The sequence below is a fragment of the Benincasa hispida genome, chromosome 9 (genome assembly GCF_009727055.1).
Source record: "Benincasa hispida cultivar B227 chromosome 9, ASM972705v1, whole genome shotgun sequence".
NCBI classification, from domain to species: Eukaryota; Viridiplantae; Streptophyta; class Magnoliopsida; order Cucurbitales; family Cucurbitaceae; genus Benincasa; species Benincasa hispida.
In genome coordinates, this window is record NC_052357.1 from 26,786,438 (window position 1) to 26,798,261 (window position 11,824).

The following is an 11,824-nucleotide window of genomic DNA, read 5'->3' on the forward strand; positions in this document are numbered from 1 at the left end:
ACACAGAAATATATCTGTGGTAAAGAGAGTTCAACTGTTGGTCTTTAGTGGAATGCCTGACAGTTAACGGATGGTGGATCTCGTGGCTAAAGAGTTTAGTCAGTTATTCACGAACCGTTGGAGCTTCGAGCCACAGGTTCATTAGGTCCCCTGAGTGGCTTGGATAAAGTCGAGAACCAGTGTTTGGGTTAATTTGAAATGTTCAAATTGACAAGAGGAAGTTTGATTATATATGATATAATTGGACTGGTTAATTATATATGATATAATTGACTAAATGTATGAGATACATTATTTGGGAGGAAATTAGATATAAATATGATTTATATCAAGTAGAGGAGAAAATACTATAGTAGATATGTGATATCAAACTATAATGTTAAAAATATAATATGATTATATTTATTAATATTTTAATTGATTAATTATATGATAATTAATCCAAAATTCACGTTCGGACGTGAGTTAGTGGGGCAACATCGGTTATTGTAACCAATGAGTTAAAATGAAAATAGTTTTCATTTTGATCAATTGCTCAAAGAAGAAAAAAAGAGCGTGCGTTGATGAAAAAGAAAGCGGTCGCTTAAAGAATCAAGAGCCTATACGATAGTTGCCTCGCGCCTAAGCGATCGTCCACCTCACGCCTAAACGATCGCACGTTATTTCCTACACGATCGTATAGCTTCTCTAAACGATCGTATAGTGTGTCGATTTTGCTAAACGATCGTATACCTTTTCCTAAATGATCGTTCAGTAAAATCTACACGATCGTGTAGCTTCTCCAAACGATAAGCATTCTGCTATGTGATAGTTCTCCCTCTCACTTGCTTATCACCTACACGATTCATGTTTCTTCCTTCCTCTACCAAATTCACCAAAGACCACGCTTTGGGTTCTCACTCCGAGAATACTCGGAGCTCTTTTCTGGTGGTGTCATCCCCACGACGTTCGTGTTCGCAGTTGTTCGTGCTGCTGCAGGCGACGCTTCCATTGGCCGTTGGTAGATCGCGTGGAGGTTTTCCGCTGCTTTGAGTGCTAAAGTTTGAAGAATATCTTCAATTGGTATGGCACTTTTTCCCTTGTTATTTATCTTATTCATAGCATGCCGATAATTAGTGTTTTTTTGCAAAACTGTATGTTGAATGTATATTGTTATATTTCGGTCATTGTGAGATCGGAGCGATCCGAACGCACTCATGGAACTCTTCGGTAAGAGATCCTTCACAAACAACTTTGAATAAACACACGTATCTAAGGAGTTTATCTTAAACCCATTGTTTATCAAAGTATTATTGAATTTTTCATACCATTGTTTGAGAACATCTTTAAGACCACAAAGAGATTTTTTTAGTTTACATACTTTGTTTTTTTTTTATCGGCAACTGTAAAGCCTTCAGGTTGTACCATATAGATTTCTTCTTCGAGATCACCATTGAGGAATTTTTTTTTGTACATCCATTTGGTGAATTAGAAGTCCGTGGATAGCAACTAATGCAATCCAAGGCTCTAATTGTAGCTATTTTTGTTACAGGGGAATACATGTCAAAGTAGTCAATATCTTGTTTTTGTGTATATCTTATTACTACCAATCTAGCCTTGTATCTTTCAATTGAACCATCTGGCCTCATTTTCCTTTTGAAAATCCACTTGCACTTAATTGATTTACTACCTTTTGTAAGATCTACTAAGTTTCAAGTTTGATTCATGATTAAAGAATCCAGTTCACTTTTAATGGCTTCCTTTCATAAACTAGAGTCTACAGAGCTTAAGACTTCTTCATAAGTTTTAGAATCCTCATCTAATAGATACATATATGCAAACTGACAATAAATATCATTTGACCTCTCAACTAAAAAAGTTGTTAAAATATCATAACTAAAACTTTTCTCAGTTCTCTGTCTCTTACTTCTTCTAGGTTCTATATCATGCATTCTATCTATAATGCTAACATATACAGTTTCAGACATACTACCATAAGCTATATTGTTTCTTGTTTCATGCATACTATTAGACAAAGAAGGCATGGAGACAGATACATTCTCACAATTTGGCATTCTAATAGATTCAGTGTTTTCCTTTTTCCATGGAAAAACATGCTAAAAAAATTTGCATTTATATATTCACATACGGATCCATCATTCAGGCACATAAATCTGTATGCAATACTATATTTAACATAACCAATAAACACACAATCAAAAGTTTTAGATCTTAGTGTAGGTTTCTTGAATGCGATATGGTACCTTAGCCAAACATCCCCACACCCTCAGGTAAGGTGTATATCCTTTTCAGAGTTCGTAAGGTGTCTTATTCAGTTTCTTGTGAGGTACTCTATTAAGAATAAAACAAGCAAAAAGCACAGTTTTCTCCCACATGTTATCAAATAATCCATAACTTAACAACATAGCACATCATCTCTTTAGGAGTTCTATTTTTATGTTCTGCTATACCATTTTGTTGTGGTGAATAAGGTGAAGTAAATTCATGAATATGTCATTTGATTCACAAAATTTTTAAGTGTATTATCACTGTATTCACCACCTCTATCTGTCCTTAATATTTTAATCTTCTTATCTAATTAATTCTCTACTTCTACTTTATATTTCAAAAACATACTACCAGCTTCATCTTTTGTCTCTAAAAGATAGATTTTAATATATCTAGAAAAATCGTCAACAAAAGAAATGTAGTAATTTTTCTCACCTCTACTTGTGATGTTTTTGAAATTAGCTAAATCAGAGTGAATCAGTTCCAGTAATTTTGTACTTCTAGATGTGACAGGTTTAAAAAATTTCTTGAAAAACTTTGTTTCAACACAAATAGGACATTTGCTAGTTTCAGATGCATTAATCAATTTTAAATCCTTAAGTTTCTTAACCGATGCTATATACACATGACCTAATCTACCATTCCACATATCAAGAGACTCAACTATGTAGGCAGAATTAGAAGCACTTACATTCATCATATTTGTAACAGGGACAGTATTCAATTCAAAAAGAGCATCAGCAAGATATCCCTTACCAACAAATTCTCCATTTTTGGTGAGGACAATCTTGTCAGCTTCTAGGACAACCTTAAGCCCAGCTCGATTCAACAGCCTCTCAAATACCAAGTTCCTACATAAGGAAGGTACATACAATACATTACTCAAGGATAAAGTTTTTCCTGAGGTTAATTTTAAAAGAACCTTCCCCTTCCAAGCACTCCTGTTATGGCAGAGTTACTCATGAATACACATTCTCTATTAGCAGTGTCCTCATAGTCATAGAAGAGCTCTTGTTTTGAACATAAATATCTCGAAGCTTCGGTGTCAAGTATCCAGTCAATTTAATTTTCCACCAGGTTTGCTTCCATAACAGCAGCGATTACGTCATCTTGTTCAACAAGATTAACTTGTGATGTGGGTTGTTGATTTGGTCTTTCTTTCCATTGACTGCATTGGTAGGATTTGTACCCAGGTTTCCCGCAGACATAGCATATCAATTTTTTCTTTTCAATCTTCCCACCAGTAGTTTTGTGACGTCCACTCTTTTGAGAAGAATTATTCTTTCCAGATTGTTTCTTATGATTGTTGGACTTGTCTTTGTTAATAGTAGAAGATTCAACCAATAGCATTAACTGAATCTAGATTTCCATAAATTAGCTTATGTTTTAGCCTGTTGACTTCTTCCGAGTGCATGTGACTGATCAGCTCCTAGAGTGTCAGATTCTTCTTTTTGTGTTTCAGATGATTTCTGTAGTCACTCTAGAATGTGGAAAATTTCTCAAGCAGTACATTTTCTTGGAGAACATCACACATTTTCACGCCCTCGACCAAAACATTGGCCATTAAATTTTCATATTCATGTATTTGTTCCACTATTGGTTTCTCATCCGTAATTTGAAATTGTAGCTATTTACCGATGACGTACTTCTTGCGGCTAGCATCATCACCTCCATACCGAGATTTTAACATGCTCTAAATTAACTTTGCTGACTTTTGGACCACGAACATATCAAACATCGAATCTATCATATGATTCAACAAATGGCCATGACAACAAGGTGAAGCTAATCTAGAGGCACACGAAGATGACCACCATGTGGAAAATTGAGTGACTTGTAACTCAAAATTTTAGCTTCATGTGAACTTCTATCTTGAAATTAAAAAATAATAATAATAATAATGAAATTACATTTTAACATGAGGCACTAAATCTAGTATATGAGTATGATATAAAAGATCAAGAACAAAATAAGTAAGGAAGAAAATTGTTAATTACAAATTAAAAAACAATCAAAAATGAAAAAATAATAAAATCATGGATAGGGTCCACAATTTTGGTCCTCATTTTGACCAAGTCCATATGGCTAACATGGAGCACCCACAGGGTGATGACTGGATTAAACAATAATCATATACTGGGTACCCGATTTTTCCACTCACCAAAACTACCATATTTTTGTCAATACTTTTTCCTTCAACCCTACTTTTGAAATTTCTTTCCTATGTACCCTACTTTTGTCATTAATTTCAAAAATTACATTATTCTTGAACTTAATCCTAAGCGGAACTTGAAAGAAATAGATTTGTTCGATGACCTAAAAATTCATCAATAAAACAGTATTTTATGGCATACTAGCTTTTTGTTACAAATTTTAATGATTAAAGACAAAATTAACGTTGGGTTACAAAGTTAAAGACCACCTCACTCTTTATCCTAAAATAACCATCATCTTCAAGTAAAGAAAATGTTAAGTATAGTCAATAACATTGCATGTTTATTTTTCAAGTGTTGATGCCAAAGTCTGGATAGGAGAAACTGTATATAGCCTCCACGTGACAACAACGGTGAATTTATAATTCACGGAAGACGTGACTTGCAAAATAAGAAGAATCTGGTCACAATGTGGTACTTGCGACAACGACTCTGATGCCCAAGTTAATAAGGGGACTTTAGGTTGTAGCAAGAGTTATAGGGATGAGATTGAACTTCTTTGAAGTTATAATTGTATATTTATAGTGAAACTCTAACCTGGGGTGCCCACGATGGTAGCGCAAGTGCACACGTCAAATTATAATATAGTAAAATGGTCAAGAGACCAAGTATCGTCCTTTGAGGAATTGGTTTGACTCTTTTAGCTATTCAAAGATTCTTTTAATTTTATTTAGGGGACCGAACTGTGATGAGAATTAATCTAATCTAATCCTAAAAAGCAAGAAAAGATAAAACTGTGGTGAAACTATACAAAGACATGTTCTAGGGTATGATTTCGTTAAATGGATTAACCAAATTAATTATTCTGACCTTAGATTAATTTCATTTAAATTATAGTTCTAGGAGTCTTTTATCCAGATATCCTCTCTTGAGCTCAACCTTTTCTAATGACTAACCATTGACCCGAATCTCTTCTATTGCTTGACTAGCCACAACATTAAGTTCCTCTGTCAACAATCTCTATTAATCTTCTATCACTCTCGTGCATACTCGATTAACAGTTTAACATGCTAGATCCAACTCAATGTCTTCTCCCTCAAGACAGACATTAAGTAAAGAACATTCAATTAGTGATCAGTTAATCAAAATCATTAAGAACAAATATGCTAAAATAATTATGCATAAATTCAATCCAAGAAACAATCAATTTAGTTTTTGCAATCAATAAACCTAAATCAAAATTCTAGAAATACAAATCAGTCACTCATGGTTACAACACAAACAAAGACTATTTATGAGGTTTCCAAACACAAAGGATAGAAAATAAAAGAGGAAAGAAATTACAAGTCGTGTTCTTGACTCTCGTCCTCGAATCCAGAATTTCAACCCAACGATCTCTTCAAATCTTTGCTCCTTTGAAGCTCTGAGATGTCGTCTCTATCTAGAATTACACTCCCCAAGGAGGCCTCACCGAAATATTGCTTTATGCTCTCAAAATAGCCCTAAAAGTGCCTCCGTTGGCCTCCTCTGGCCTCCGTCTAATCGTCTCGGACATAAACTGCTTATATAGGCAGCAGTCGTAGCATTGCAATGCTCCAGGGAAGCGTTGCAACGCTGACAGTATTAAGTGCATTATAGTTGTAGCGTCGCAACACTAAAGCAACGTTGTAATGCTGCCCTATTTTTCAATCTTCTCTACCTTGCAGCATCACGAGGCAGCGTTGCAACGCTTGTTCAATGTTGCCCTGCCTCTGATTTCTAAATTTTCATTCCTTTTTCTCCATTGATCAATGCCTTAGGTCAAAACTTTGACCTTCTTGGGGGTATTTTGATCATTAATCTTCTAAAATTGCTTGTTCTCATCCAATTTCTCGATTTCCTACAATTAAACAATAAAATCATCAAAGATCACAAATTAAGCATAAAACTAACTAAATTCTAAGCCCAGAAAACGCACTTTTTGGATGCGTTTCAGTCCACATCAGGGTTTCCTAGTTATCTTAGGTTAATTCTTGAGCTAAATGAGCTAGGGAATGCATTTAGCATGCCCCATTCCTCAAATGAGGAGGTTTGACCTTGGCCTCATATTTGGTCGAGGTTGAGGCCGAGGAGGTCATTTGGGCTTTTGGCCCAAATTTTATTCTTCTCGAGGTCCAGATTGGGTCACACCACACCCTATTCATCAAATGGAGAGGTGTTGGCCTTAGCCTGATCCTTGGCCGACGTTAAGGCTAAGTAGGTCAGTTTGGGTCTTGGCCCGACCTCCCTTCTTACCATGCTCAATAGCATAATAAGATAGTGTAATATTAACGTTTGATATCACTATAATTAGCCTTAAATTTTTATCAATTTGAACCCTAAATTTTTATAAACTCAATCTATAACATACATATCATTGATTTATAGTTATTTTCCCTTGATTTAAAAATAGCTTAAAATCACATAACTAAAACTACTATTATTCCAAGCATTCATTAAAATCACAAGAAAAACTATCACGTAATTATTTCTAAATAAGTAGAGAAAGGAAAACGAGAAAATGATTAGCAATTGCTATCTGATTAATTCCAACATTCGATAAAGTTTTATATATGACATGAAAGATGTTATCAACAATCTAGGAAGCAAGGGCTGGAGTTGTGAACTCCTAGAACTCACAATCAAAGAAGTTAATAAGCCATAAAATTAATGTTTTTAGTCATGGAGCCTATAAACTCCTTGAACCAAACTCCCGTTTAAAAAGACGAAGACTCTACATTTGATTCTCATGAAAGTTTAGTGATTGATTGATACAATTATTTTAATTTACAATTTAAGTGATACAATCTAAGTATTTAGGGGTATAATTTTTTTTGGGATAAATACCATTTTAGTTCCCATATTATGAAGTTTATCAAAATTTAGTCTAAATATTTTCAATTGTCCAATTTTAGTTCTCATACTTTCTGTAAATCTTAAATTTAGTCTCTCAAAAGTAATTTTTACCTAAATTGATTAAATGATTATAATAATTTTCATGAAAAAAATATATGCGAATATGTTTTCAAATTTTAGAGTAAAAATACTACATATAACAATATTGATTTCAATAAACCCATGATGGAAAAAAAAAATAATAAAATCAATTTTAATTAGGATTCCTTTTTTTCCTTTCAAGTTTTGTAAGTATTGGAAAATGAAAGTGTCATTACAACAAATAGGACTTATAATAGCTTTTGAATATAATCTTTTAGAAAATAGGCTATGAAATATCACACAAAAAAGCGAAAAATTTTGAAAATGAAATTTTGAGGGGCGCCAAAAAATTTCGTGTGAAGCGCCATAAGCCTCACTCCATCAAAGCACAAAACCCTTTGTTTTTTTTTTCTTTTCCTTTTTCACTTATTTCCTCCCCTCTACACACAAAAACCTAAACTCTTCTTTCTCTCAAATCCCTACCCATGTTTCGTTTGCTGTCGAGAGAAGAAAAGCGTGGAATTATTTTTTTTATTTGTAATACATGAGGAAATACACCATTGACAATGGTTGTTTCTATAGGGGAGTTTAAACCAATTTGTAAGGTTCCTATTCCTAGGAGTCTTTGCTCTCAAAAGGGGTTATGACTTGTGCAGTTTCTCCAAAAAAGGAGCTTTTGTCTACCAAAGTAGTAAAAGTACTGTTGAGATATTTAGGCCTTAATTTATATATTATGCATATATTTAAGCTATAATTAGGTAATCGTCCTTTCTATAAATTCGCTATGTAAAACTCAAATTAATATACAAGAAGTATTCATTCAAATATTGTTTCCACATGGTATCAGAGCCCAAATCCTAGGGTTTTATACTTCTCAATCTACTGCTTTTGTCAGCTCTCTGCCTTCATCGAACGGTCGTTGATGGAGGCAGATCCATCTCTGATCTACACTGTTCTGCCATACGCACAAATCCAAAGCTTCCCTGCCCTTTGTCCATCGCACGTGCTTTCGCTGTCAACCAAATTGTGCATTCTACTCAGATCTGAACGTTTATGTGTGCAACTTCATTCTAGTGTTGGTGTTCGACCAGTCAAACTCGATCCAGTCCAGAACGTCAACTAGTTTCTCTCTTCTCACCTTCAGTTGAAATAGTGTGGAACAAGAGAGAAGAAAAGGAAATTGTTATCAAAAGAATAAGAAAGCGATAATTCAAAATGTTCTAAAAGATGTTTTAAACTGAAATTTGAGCATTTGTATGTTATTACCCACTTTAAAAGTCTCTCCTGTTCGAAACGGTGTAGAACACCTTATCCGTAACCACATTCGTTGTCAATCTTGTGATGACATCCTTTCTCACACTATCATCCACTAGAATATTGGACCAAGTTTAAGAGTAGGAAATCACAAGAAATATTATCAACAAATTCTAGACTTTTACACCAAAAAAAAGGGCATTGAAAATGGATGAATAAATCAAGGACATCTCTAAGGGATCTTTCTTTTCCATTGAAAATCCTAGAATTCTTTCAAAAAAAATTGTTTTGTTAATGTTGTCCCATAAGAGCCCTTTCGTTACCTTAAAAAATTATGATTTGAAAATTAACAAAGGAAGAGTATAATTACTAAGCATAGGTTGAATTCATAGGCATGATTGATGCACATTTTAAAATAGAATGTCTATTAGGAAATATTTTAAATCCATGCGTTAATTAACATTCATGTAATTTGAATACAAACATCTCGTTCAAATCAACCTCAACAGACTTATTTTTAAAAAAATAGGAAGAGAGCGTGTGAAGATGATCCTGAAATAAAATAACATAGCTCTCAGAAGTATATATTGAGAAACACATCTAGATATAAAGTAGTACATATTTGAAAATATAAGACGTAGTACATATTTGAAAATATAAGACGTACGTAAATCTCAAGGACATAATTTGTGTTTGGAGTATTGACTATTTTAGTCTGAGTTATAATAGTCTATGTTTGTGTTTGAAGAGCAAATTATTTTAGTGTGTGCTACAAAATTAGGAGAGGATGGTTACAAAACAGTAAACATGGTAGACAATGTGGGTTCTCAAGTAGTTTTTTTTCCTTCTTTCTTTTGAGATAAGGTTTTCTTTGAAAGTTGATATATGAGTTATAATAATTGAAAATTGTAACTATCACAATGGGAGGCCCAAACATTATATTGAGTGAGCCTAATAGTCCACTCCACCCAAGGCAAAGTTGAGGACTCAAACATCTCCTTAGTCTCTCACTCCTGAGATAATAGTCTAAAGTCATAGCGATCTTGAGGTTTTTTATCATCACACAAATTTCAAGTGTTGAATCTTTTGTTTTTTTTTTTTTTTATTGTGTTAGATATATGTTTGTGAAGGCTTGTTGATAAAACTGTCTTATTGTGGGGTTCAAATGTTTTGAGGCTACCTAAAGATGTTAAATATCTCGTAGGCTTGTTAGACTGCCAAATTTATAAGGTTAAGTAGTGGTGATGAGAGGGTAGGTCTAATAGTTTTTCTCAAATAAATGAAACAACTTTAAATGAAGTAGCAAGTTGGTGAAACTGTGAAAGTAAGACTAGTCATAACTCCCAATATGTTACATATTGGGGTTTAAGCTATTATTCAAGGATGCCTCAATAGAGCTCAAATTAGAAGCAACTACTTTAGCGCAAAAAGTTTTAATTATTTAGACTCCATTTGGTTATTTGTTTTTTGTTTTTGAAAATTAAGTATATAGGCACTATTTCCACTTTTTAATTTCTCCATTTATTATCTACATTTTATCAACGGTTTAAAAAAGCAAAAAGTTTTAATTATTTAGACTCCATTTGGTTATTTGTTTTTTGTTTTTGAAAATTAAGTATATAGGCACTATTTCCACTTTTTAATTTCTCCATTTATTATCTACATTTTATCAACGGTTTAAAAAATTAAGATAAATTTTGAAAACTATAAAAAGTATGTTTTAAGAACTTAAATATTTGTTTTTGGAATTTGGTTAAGAATTGAACTATTGTACTGAATAAAGATGTAAAATATTATTAAAAGAAATATGAAGGAAATAGATTTAATTTTCAAAAATTAAAAACAAAAAATGAAATGATTTACAAACGGAACCTTTTAACTATCACACAAGCAAAAGATACAAGGAGAAGGCGCAGGCACAAAACACCTAGAACGAGCAGCTTGTTCCCCTGAGCAACAAAGGTCACAAGGGTCCTGTTTCCATATTCCTTTGACAAACTTGACATATATAGTATAGATTTGTGTGCGTACATAATGCTCCTTTGACAAACTTGACATATATAGTATAGATTTGTGTGCGTACATAATGCTCATTGGGTAAACATTGTGGTCATGTCTTGGTGTGCTTTATTGAAATGGTTGGTAAATATAATGGTTAAGCACTTCTAGTACTAAAACATGGTTCGTATGAATATGTAAGGGTGAAAAGTTCGAATCTCTAAATTTTTGGTTAAAAGTATATAATTTATGCTCGTTGAACTATGTCTATGTTGGCTAGTCTCTTCTTTAATGATTGCCCTCATCTCCTCCCTCTTTTTCCTCTTTTTGTTGGTATAGAATCAACAATAATTAATGTGATTGAAATCTTTATTTTTGGAGCAATAACTAGATCATATTGAAGTCATATTTGAAAGTCATTATAAAACCCGAATCCTATTTTTCCTACATAGGTATATTCACTAATATGTTGAGTATGTTAAGCATGAGTTAATGTTATGTTTGTAAGAAAGGGCATGAAGATGATTAAGGAAGAAAGGAAGAAAGTTCTATGTGTTGAATTATATGGCTCTCGGGTGGTAATTCAAAAGGCAATGGATGAAGAAAAAATGGCTAAGTATGGAAGGTAAGAATGGTCGTGCATTGGAAATTTTGAGGTATTGGTGCATGGAGCTTGGGGTGTGTAGCAGCCAAGGCTTGTAGAGGTTATTTGGAGTTGTGATGGACGTGAGACCATGCCATGAAGATGAGTGTGGCCGTGAGGTTGCCATGCGATAGCATAGGCAATGCGTTGATCAAGCCCATGCGAGGTTAGTTGAGTAATGATGTGCAAGGCAAGCGCGATAGATAATGGGCATGATAAGGCATCGGCTAAGCATGAGTTGCGAGCAAGGAAGGCCTTAGGCCAGGCGTTGGGCGCAAGGTGTAACGGTCATGCTTGTCCAGGGCCTGTTGCCCATGGCCGCATGCTCAATCCAACCCCCTTCTAGCATACTTTCATGTCCTGTATTGTATTGGTTTAGTTAGCTTGCTTTCTTTACATTTTCATTGTAAGTGACCACTCGCCCTTTTGCATATGCAAGGGCGCCAGTTGGCTTTTTGTCCAGAATGCACTATATGGGGATAAGACTAACCATCATTTCCTCATACCCGGAGTTGTTGTTGGGCTTATTGCTTTCTAGTCTACTACAATCTTT